Source organism: Acomys russatus, chromosome 11 (genome assembly GCF_903995435.1).
Source record: "Acomys russatus chromosome 11, mAcoRus1.1, whole genome shotgun sequence".
NCBI classification, from domain to species: Eukaryota; Metazoa; Chordata; class Mammalia; order Rodentia; family Muridae; genus Acomys; species Acomys russatus.
This window is the reverse complement of record NC_067147.1, coordinates 26,510,487-26,522,556: the sequence shown is the minus strand read 5'-3', so window position 1 is coordinate 26,522,556 and position 12,070 is coordinate 26,510,487.

Sequence of the window (12,070 nt, the reverse complement as noted above, 5' to 3'; positions counted from 1 at the left end):
AAGTATTCTTTATGATGTCTAGTCTATCTTTCAGTTACCAAAGCTTAGTATAATTTATTCTGACAAATATATCCTAGTCTATAAGTAAAGTAAAATGAGGTTGAGAAGGACAAATATGAATTCCCTAAATATTTGTACATGTGAACACATATGTGTATCTTTGTGTACATAAGATTGAGAAGGAAAAAGGATAGAAAAACAAAGAAATGAATTCTAAAATCTAACTAATTTGAACTACAGGGTGATGTCATTGTCCTAAAGAATGTAAATTTTGGGAGGATTATTAAATATTAATATTTCAGTAATTTGAAGATGAAATGACACTATAAGGCTATGTGTTTGAATACCTGGTCGATGGCTGGTGGTGATGTTTGGAAAGCTTGTTATTTTTAGGAGCGAAAGACTTCAATAGGGGAAGTGTTCTCTCTGTTTCCTGATAGATGGGAAGTCCTTGCTTTTCCACTGCTATGCTTTCCACATTGTGATGAGTTATACAGTTTTTGAAACAGTAAACCAGAATAATAACTTTCTCCTTTAAGGTGATTTTTCTAAAACTATTTTACAACAATGGGCATCTCAGGCTTCATGTGTTTCCACTAACAAGGGGAGTGCTGGCTGTCTCTGACATGGACTCTCTTTCCTGCTTTTCAATCACTTCCCCATGATAGGAGCGCCATGACAGGCGACAGGGGAAGAGGATAACTCAGTCCTGAAGCGACTTGATGAGCTAGGGTGGGTGGATATGGGGGTCTCCTGTCTTTAGAGGAATATGGGAGGGGGGATGGGGAAGGGAGGACGGGACAGGGAGGAGAGGAGGGAGGGACTACAACCGTGATGTGAAATGAATAAATAATTTAATAAAAAAGATAAAATATGTATAGACATATACACACATACATATATATCATATTCACATATATACACATGTATATATTCACGTAATAACAGTTATTTTAAAAGGCCATATATATACATATACATATGTATATATATATGTATATATACGTATGTATATATATGTATATATAAATGTAAAAACAGTTATTTTAAAAGGACATTATTTTCAAAGACAGCAATGCAGTCCAGTCCAAGCATGGTTCTTGGGTGGTGCTTCATTCTCCACACACCTCTCAGGGCTCTGGTTAGTTGGCTTTGTTGGACTTCTTGTGGAGATCTTGAAGCCCCTAGGTTCTTTTATCTTTCCCCCCACTTTTGCATAGGACCCCCTATGCATCACCCAATGTTTGACTGTGAGTCTCAGCATCTGTTTCTAATCACTGCTGGATGGAGTGTCTCAGAGAACAACTCTTCTAGGTGTCTCTCTTCAAGAATAGCAGAATAGAACAGTCATAGGGGAGAGGAATAATGGGAAAATGGGGAGGAGGGAAGAATGGGAGGATACAAGGGATGGGATAAACATTGAGATGTAACAAAAATAAATTAATAAAGAAGAAAGAAAGAAAGAAAGAAAGAAAGAAAGAAAGAAAGAAAGAAAGAATAGCAGAATATTGAATAGTGTCAGGGTTTGACTCTCTCCCATGGTGTGGGTCTTGGTTTGGACCAGATATTGGTTGGGAGAAAATGCTAAACATCCACAGATCATTCTACACAAGTTTCTAGGGTGACTCCAGGGAAAAGACGCTAAGGGATTTTTAAGATATCTTACTCATTAGAGGTGGGGAGACTGCTCAATGGTTTACGTGCTTGCCATAGGCGCATGAGTGCAAACAATTGTTTCCCCGTAACCTCCATAAATATTGCACATATTACGGTTTCCAGTATCGACCATTGACCTCTATACATATGCACACATATATGCACATGCACTCCCACACATATGTGTGCTCCCATACTTGTAAATATCCACAGGTACAAAGATACATACTAAATACATGTACATTCAATGTACATTCAAAGGACATCTTTAAAAATAAAAGTAGAGAACATCTTACAGTTTGTAATTGTATATTAGCTGACTGATTCTTTCAGATGTATCTATATATTTTCTGAAATTGCAAATATTTTTTTTTAACTAAGAAAATTAGACAGAAGTGAAACAGCATAGATTTAAAAGAAACATCTTTCTAATCTTGAGTTTGTATTATTGGCATCTTTGTCAAATACTAAATGGCTGAAATTAGGTGTGCTCGTATTTGATCTTTGGTTTTGCTCCATTGGTTCCTTGCCTGATTTTATAACATTACTATACATTATGGGTCTGTAATATATCTTAAAATATGGAATGGAAATTACTAGAGCATTGCTAGTTTTTGCTCAGGACGATTTTGACTATTTAGCGGGGGTTGTGATTTCATATAAATATTAGTATTTTTTCTATTTCTGTTAAGAGTGGCATGATGATTTTGATTGGGATTATACTGAATTGATAAATAGTTTTTATTAAAATGTATTTTCCCCACAGTATTAATTCCACAAGTATTTTGTGTCTTTCCATTTTCTATCATTTTATCTTTTTACAGAAAAATTTATTTTACAGATCTTTTACTTCTTCTCTGTATGTTTACTGCTGGTGTATAGAACACTAAACAGAAATAATCTGATATCTTCATTCCTTATTTGTTTGCCTTTATTTTCTCTTATCTTATTTTCCATGTAGTATTTCAAGTACAGTCCTGAGAAAGATTAGAGATAGCAGACATCCCTGTTTCTCTTCTGACTTTAATAGGATTGTGTTAAGATGTATCTATTTAGGATTTTGTTGACTGTTGGTTTCTCACATGTAACCTTTATTGTGTTGAGGTACACACCATCTAGCATTACGTTCTCCAGAATTCGTATCATGAAGATACAGTGAATTTTGTGAATTTTATCCATTTAGATTATCATCTAAACTTTGCATTAAGTTGATTTATAATGTTTATTATATATTCATATATTTTATATTCTGTTTGCCAGTCTTTTACTGAACATTTTTGAATCTACAGTTTCTTTCATTTTTTAGTGCTTTTCTCCTACAGTTTCTGTTATATTTTGAGATTATCATTTACATAATTTTTCCTTTCCTTTCTTCCCTCTGAAATATTCCATATACCCATACTTCATCTCTCTAAAATTTATAGGCTTATTAACTGTAGTCACATACACATATATTCATAAATACATAGATAAAACCTTAATGATTCAAGTTATCACTAGCCTTTGGTACTTTTCTTTTTGTTGTTGTGGTTTTTTTGTCTTTACCTGGTTTTGGTATTATAGTAATACTGGGTTTGTTAAAGGAATTTGAGGAGTGTCCTGTTTATTTCCATTTTAAAATTATTTATTTGTTGATCATAAATTTGATAAAAATTTTTAAAATTACAGTCTTTAAATGGAGGGTGTATTTTTAATATTTCACCCTGTAAATGGAGTGCTATAGTAATGGAGGGAGGAGTTAAATAAATACAAAAAGAGAGATCATGGTTCAAATAACAGTAAGGATCTCTGAAAATTATCAGGTATTATTCTATTAACTATCTTTGTAAAATTCCTTTAACACAGTCTGTCTGCATATAAATATAACACAGTTTAAATGAAATTTTATCATCTGAAGAAACAATGTCCAAAACCTTAGTAAAAAGCAAAGACAATGTAACAACAACAGCAGCAACCCAACACCAGCATGCAAATTCTCTGAGTTATTGGGTATGGTTGTATTCTAGGTTTTTGATAATGCCCTCTGTTGCCTACCTGTAGTAAAAAGTAAGTCTCTATTGCTTAAGATACCACCTTTGTCATAAACAGGGACCAAAACTCCTCAGCTCAAACAGACCTAAATATCCTTCCCTAATGTCTAGATTTAATGGCACAGAAAGGTTCAGGCAAGCTTAAAAAGGAGAAAGCAACCAATAGTCCTACCCAGCAATAATGCATAGGAACTATACCAACAACCCACATGGCATGATAATCTTCAGAGTAAGTAGTGCCATGTATACTTCGGTGATAACTGACAGCTCTTAATTGGACTTAAGATTTGCACAAAAAGAGGTAATCATGCCTCGTACTAGAAACCTAGCCAGTTACCAAGGGCTACTGACATCAAGAATCTTTAAGGTTTTATCTATGTATTTATGAATAGATGTATATGCACATATAGATATGTGTAACAACAGTTTTAAAAGGCTGTAAGTTTTAGGGTGAGGAAGAATGAATATATGGAATATTTCTAAGGGAATAAAGGAAAGGCAAAATTATGTAAGTATAATCTCAAAATAAAGCAGAAACAGTAGGAGAAAAGAATTCAAAATTTGTGATGATACTATTGTCAGTTAAATACATGACTTCTTTTGTCACCGATCTTGATTTTTAGAAACACTTTTCAAATCTGCATTATCTGACAAGAATAAATCTTATTAACTGCTACACTTCAAATGGCCATTCTGTCAGTGCAAATTTATATAGGGACAGCTCTACATTATTAACAAGCTATGAAAAGTCACTAGCTAAATGTCACCAAAGCTGAGATATAGCTGCACCTTGGGATTCATATAGCAAACAGTTTAGTTTTAATCATCTTGGGCCACAAGATATCTTGACATTTGAGCAGCAACTTTTTCCTCTTTAACTTGCAACGGACCCAGACCTCTATTATCTCGGCCATAATTTTTAACTTAAACTGTGATGGAAAGTTTTACCTTCTAAATTAAAAATGGGGAAAAAAATCGATCTATCATTCATTTAATCAATGCTCACCTGCAGCTTGCTTCACAGCCATCTTTGCTCCAAGAACTGTGAGCAAGGACAGCTATAAAACTCAAGCATCTTGGAGTTGCGAACATTTTTTTTTGCACTAGATTTTTTTTCATTACATTAATACCTAGGAAAGATGACCTTGCTGAACCACATCATGGTAGATGATTGATTTTAGTATCATATTTTTATTTTGATAAAATAAGTAGATTTCATACTTTAAATTATGCATTTAAAACTTCTGCTTAAAGTCTAATAATATAATCAAGATATCAATCTTTGGTTCCAGAGAGTGGCCAAATTTATTATTAGTATTTCATTTAAATGCTTAGTGCATAATGTTTGATTTGACTACTATGAAGATATAACCCTTTAGCCTGTTAATGAAGTTATTATAAATGTTTTTAATATATTTTGAAAAATAAAACATTAAAATATATTAACATTTTAAATATTTTAATGTAAATACATATTAACCACTACTTATTTAGTGTGTATGTTCTTTATGGCAATGTTATATATATTAAGCATACTAACAGTTATTTTTAAAGAATGACAAATAGAAAACTCCATCAAAAAGAGTTTGAATTAGTGTAAAGGAATCATATAGCTATTCTGATCGAACATATACTTGAGTTCTCATATTGAGTTAGAGCGTGGTATCAATGAATGATTACTAAAAGAATTACCTTCTGTGTTTATTTACAAATGATCAAGACTCATAGAGTTCCAAGCAAACTTTGCTTTGTTCTTCATGTATTTCATTTGTTTAAGAAGGTATTATATAAATTAGCATGGTATTTATATAGGAATAGTGAGAATTAGTGAGGGACCATTATGAAAAGATAGAATTTTGCAACCATAAAAGGAAATGAACTTTCTATGGTATTCTTATGAGTACTACTCCACCATCTCCACTGTATGCACTGAAAACATAGCTTAGCAACTTATAATTCTAAGTTATTTTTATCAAGTAAATTGGTCTCTTATATATTTTATTAATTTACTCATATTATATCTTAATTACTATCCCATCCCTCGTACGCTCCCATTTCTCCTTCCCTCCCTTTTTCCCCTTACTCCCCTCCCCTATGACTGTGACTGAGGGGGACCTCCTCCCACCATATATTCTCATAGGGTATCAAGTATACTATTGGTAGCTTGCTATCCTTCCTCTGAGTGCCACCAGGCCTCCCGATCAAGGGGACATGGTCAAATATGGGGCACCAGAGTTCATGTGAAAGTGAGTTCCCACTATCCATTCAACTGTCGAGAATGTCCTGTCCATTGGCTAGATCAGGGTTGGAGTTCGAAGTTTACTGCACGTATTGTCCTTGGCTGGTGCCATAGTTTGAGCAGGACCCCTGGGCCCAGATCTGCCCATCATAATATTCTTCTTATAGATTTCTAGGACCCTCTGGATACTTCTATTTCCCCATTCTCCCATGCTTCTCTCACCTAGAGTCCCAATAGGATGTCCTCCTCTCTGGATGAGAAGTTTCTGTAAGTCAGGAGACACTGTCAACAGAACAAAGCGACAGCCTACAGACTGGGAAAAGATCTTTACTAACCCTACATCTGACAAAGGTCTAATATCCAAAATATATAAAGAACTAAAGAAATTAAACACCACCAAACCAAACAACCCAATTGAGAAACGGGACTCAGAACTAAACAGAGAATTCTCAATAGAGGAATATCAAACGGCTGAGAAACACTTTAAAAAATGCTCAACCTCCTTAGTCATCAAGGAAATGCAAATCAAAACAACTCTGAGATTCAATCTTACACCCATCAGAATGGCTAAGATCAAAAATTCAAGCAACACTACATGCTGGTGAGGATGTGGAGAGAGAGGAACACTCCTTCATTACTGGTTGAAATGCAAACTAGTACAGCCACCTTGGAAATCTATCTGGTACTATCTTAAAAAACTGGGAAAAAGGCTTCCTCAAGACCCAGCTATCCCACTCCTTGGAATATACCCAGAAGATGCTCCAGCACACAACAAGAAAATTTGCTCAACCATGTTCATAGCAGCCTTATTCATAATAGCCAGAACATGGAAAAAGCCTAAGTGTCCCTCAGTAGAAGAGTGGATAAAGAAACAGTGGTACATTTACACTATGGAATACTACTCAGCTATTAAAAACAAGGAATTCCTGAAATGTGTGGAAAAATGGATTGAACTAGAAATGATCCTAATGAGTGAGTTAACCCAGAAGCAGAATGAGTCAAATGGTATCTATTCCCTTATATCTGGACACTAGCCTAATGCGCATATCCCATGAAAGTCTTTCTTACAGTTCTTTATCCTATAGTTCCTCCTTCATTAAAAGCAGACATATTTGTAGAACTCCTCTGTTGCATCCAGAAACACTATTTTGCCGTAGGTTGTCTCTGCCTCTATCTTTTAGAGTCTTTCAAATCACTTCTGCAGTAATCTTACAGCTCAGGGAAGAGGGGATATGTTATAGATGTCCCACTTAAGGGTGAGCACTTTGAAGTCACTTTTTCTCTGAATCTTGACCAATTGTGGATCCCTCTGTTAACCACTGTATACTGTAAAAAAAAGAGAGCTTTTATGAAGAGATCTGAGAGCTGCTCTAATTTTCTCCTTCCAAGAAGCTATCAAATTGGCATTTCCCAAAAGTGCCAATGGTTTCTCAGTGAGGGGTAGGAGTTTGTGTCTACCTCCGTCCCACCTTTCTGACATTTTGTCTGGCTTGGCTTTGCTCAGGTTTTGCAAATGCTGTTATAAACCTTGTGATTTCATTTTTATAGCTGTCCTGCTGTGTCTAGGGGACACTGCTTCCTTGTAGTCATCCACTGCCTCTGGCTCTTGTATTTTCTTTCCTCTGTTCTACAATGATTGCTGATGGCATGTACAAGACCTATAAAAGCTCGAGCTAGACAAAAAAAATCTTCTCATAGTGAGGAAGTTGTACTGAAATGGCACCTCCAGCTGAGGAGCTACTGGTAAAGGATATCTGCTGAGAGAGGGATAGTTATTTAAAAATCATGGTTACTGGTAATTTGATCATGCTCCATTGGATAGCCACACACCTAAGAATATATAGTCAGGACTAATTTGACTCCATATACTTTTAAGAGGACACTGGGTGAGTGCGTATGGAATGAGGGCATATAAATTGGGGAGAAATTGGGGTAGAAGATGATTATTATTGAAGTATAATTTGTGAAATCCCCAAATCAGTAGTGACAGAGAGAGAATAGAGGGGTAAGTGATACCCAAAAGCATGTACAAGCTTTGCTAGGCAAGCATAGCTCATAAAGCCATATATTAAAATCCCCTTTGAAAGATTATTCTGCTATTTGATAGTCTTTATAGACACATAATATACAAATAAACATCATCATCATGAAAGATATGTCTACTAAATGAAAAAAGCAATAAAAATAGATGTACAATACAACCTGTTGTGAATAGTACAATCAGTCTGTATGTGAAACTGAAGTAGATGTTATAGTTAAGATTGAGAATAACAGTTAAGAAATTAATGGATGATATGTTAGCTATAATCATATACTAAGTGATGAGATCTATTTTAGCTGACTCGAAGTAGAGTGAAAACACACACTATTTGTTCATTTTTATGTCAACAAAACATGGCAATTATATGAGAGCATTATACTTTAACTAGTCACCTAAGATGTTAAGTCAGGCAGATCTGGGTCCTGGGGTCCTCCTCAAACTAAGGCACCAGTCAAGGAGAATATAGGCATTAAACTTCGAACCCCTACCAAGACCTCGCCGATGAACATGATATTCTCCACCGTTGAGTGGAGAGTGAGATCTGACTCTCACACGAACCCTGGCGCCCCTTTTCTGACCACGTCCCCTGGATGGGGAGGCCTGGCGGCACTCAGAGGAAGGATAGCAAGTTACCAAGAAGAGACTCGATATTCTAAGAGCATATATAGGGGGAGAAGGTCTTCGTCAATCACACACATAGAGGAGGGGAGAAGGGGGGAAGTGGGAGGGAGGGAAGAATGGGAGGAAACAGGGGAAGGGCTAACAATCGAGATGTAATATGAATAAAATAATAAAATGAAAAAAAATTTTTTCAGATTACTTGATGTAAGAACTCTGTGCCTCACATTTGACCACATCCCCTGGATAATAAGACCTGGTGGCACTCAGAGGAAGAATCGCAGGCTACCAAGGAAAGATTTGATACCCCATGAACATATTCAGGGGGAGGAGGCCCCCCTCAGTCACAGTCATAGGGGAGGTGAGTAAGGGGAGAATGGGAGGGAGGGAGGAATGGGAAGATACAAGGGATGAGATAACAATCGAGATGTAATACGAATAAATTAATAAAATATATTTAAAAAAAAAAAAAAAAAAGACATGCTAGATTCTATGAATCTTCCAACACTTCGATTTCTTTTTTGTTTGTTTGTTGTTTTGTTTGTTTGGTTTTTGGTTTTTGTTTTGTTTTTTTTTGTTTTTGTTTTTGTTTTTTTTTTGATACAGGGTTTCCCTGTGTAGCGTTGACTCTTGGGCTCACTTTGTAGACCAGGCTGGCCTGGAACTCACAGCGATCTGCCTGCCTCTGCCTCCCCAGTGCTAGGATTAAAGGTGTGTGCCACCACAGCCCAGACACTTGGATGTCTTAAATATAGCTCTTTTGATGCTTAACAAAACCTAGAGTTAAGGTAGTGGTTGTGGTTTTGGAAAGCTATAGAAAATGTCTGACATTCACTGAGACTGTAATAAGAAGTTTCAGAAAATGAAGTTTGCTTAATTTAGATAAACACCAATCCAGAATAGTAGAGGTTATTCTCCCAAAAACCATTTAAGCAGGAACTCACTGTACAATGGCCCCACTTAATGGATTGCTGTGGTTAGGGAGCTGATAAGGACAGTTGGAGTGTTAATTCCTGATAATGCCTTATCTGCATAAAGGAAGTTTCAGGAAGCCCTCTGACTCATGCACAAATACACAGTTATCTGGAAGATGGCTATAAGCGGGTCAAAAATGATTGGATCAGAACTTTCTTTAGGGTTTATTGCTGCAGGGCAGTAAGCTACAGTGATTAAAAGTTCTTTGCGTCTATTAAGATTCCTGATTGAATAATACCACACTTAATATGCTATGAGATCTTTGCCAATAAAGATGAAAACAATATATCTTCCATAGAAAGCTGTGACTCAAAGAATGCCATGCATTGTCATTTATGACAGTAACTGGGCTTGTATCCATGCCAGAAAAGTTATTTTCAATGTCATGTTTAAGCAGTCTGTGGATGTACTCATTAAATGCTCTCTGAACTAAAATTTCTTTTCATAAGTTCACTTATTAATTTGCTCTCTGAATGAAGTATTTTATAGTTTATCATTTCATATTTGGTGTTCATAGTTGGTTAGAAATATAGATGATAGATACGTAGGCCATAGACTAAAATAGTTTGTGGTACAGTATTCAGAATACTTTTTCTTTTATTGTTTTTTAAATTTTTATTTTTTATTAATTCATTCATATTACATGTCAATAGTTATCCCATCCCTTGTATCCTCCCATTCCTCCCTCCCTCCTGCTTTCCCTCCACTCCCCTTCCCCATGACTGTGACTGAGGGGGACCTCCTTCCTCTGTGTATGCTCATGGGGCATCAAGTCTCTTCTTGGCAGCTTGCTATCCTTCCTCTGAGTGCCACCAGACCCGCCCCCTTAATGGGATGTGGTCAACTATGTGGCACCAGAGTTCATGTGAAAGTGAGTTCCTACTCTCCACTCAACTGTGGAGAATATCTTGTGCATTGACTAGATTTGGGTTGGGGTTCGATGTTTACTGCACCTATTGTCCTTGGCTGGTGCCATAGTTTGAGCAGGACCCCTGGGCCCAGAACCCTCCATCAAATGTAGATTTCTAGGACCCTCTGGATCCTTCTATTTACCCATTCCTCCATGCTTATCTCACCTAGATTCCCAATAGGATGTCATCCCCTCAGTCCCACTTTCCTAATAAGTGAAGACTTTCATGGCACATGCCCCTTGGGATAGTGTCCAGATATAAGTGAGTATATATCATGTGAGTCTTTCTGCTTCTGGGTTAACTCACTCATTATGATCATTTCTAGTTCAATCTATTTGTCCAAAAGTTTTGAGAATTCCTTTTTTTAATAGCTGAGTAGTATTCCATTTCTTTTATTATATTTAATTTTTATTTATTTATGTTTTCATATCTTATGTATTTTATACATTATTTATATAGTATTTATCGTATTTAATTCTCAAGCATAATGAGTTATGTATTTTCAGTATTATTTAGCAAATAAAAATCAGTATTAAAATTGTTAAATATTTGTCTTATGTCCACTTGTTTAAAAAAACTGGATTTGAATTCAACTCAAAAAACTGACCTTTTGTGGGTGGGTTGATGTTATCCTTCTTCCACTCTGAGTTTTGTCTAGTTAGAAGGTTTTCTATTTATTCTCCATGGCCTCTGCTACTAGGAGTCTCAAGCTAGGGTCCCCTCATATCCTCCTAGAAGCCTATCCTGACTTAGGTCACCAGCTTGTCATTCAGATGCCCCACAGTTTCTCTTTCCTTTGCAGGCCTTCTGTCCTCCTGCCCCCAGCTCTCCCCAGGTCTGATCTTTATCCTTATTTCCCTCTGTGCTCCATCACCTAGTTCGTTCCCTCTCTTCAACCACTACCTCTGACTATTCTGTTTCCTCTTCTGAATGAGTTGTAAGAAAAAAAAAATCACACACCCCTATTTCACCCTGACTACAAGATATGCAGGGATAAAGAGAGAGCAGATAGAGCACAGATTGAGGAGATGTTCAAGCAATGTCTGGCTCAACCCAAAACCTAGTACCATAGAAGAGAGTCAGCCTCTGATACTGTTAAAGACACTCGGCTATGCTTGCAAAAATGAGCCTAGCAGAGTTGTCCTCTGTGAGGTTCTACCCAGCAGCAGTTTGAAACAAACTCTGAGACTCACAGAGAAACATTTGGGCAAACATTGTAGAAGAGTGGGAGAAGCCCCAGGAGAAGACTAACAGAGCCAACTTACTAGGGCCCAGAGAAGCCTGCTGAGATTGAAGCACCCACCAACAACAATGCATGGACTGCACCAAGGTTTCCTACACATATGCAGCTGATGGGCAGCCTGGGATTCATATGGGTCCTCTAGTAAGGGGATTGGTGGCTATCTCTGACATGGACTCTTTTTGATCACTTCCCCTTCATGGGACTGCCTTGCCAGGCCACAAGGAAAGAGGAAACACTCTGGTCTGATGCAAAGTTGGGGTGGGTAAATAGGCTGGGCAGGCTCTCCTTTCCTGAGTAATAGGGCAGGGGGAAAGCAGAGAGGAAAGAGGGAAAGATGGTGAGACTGGGAGGAGAGAA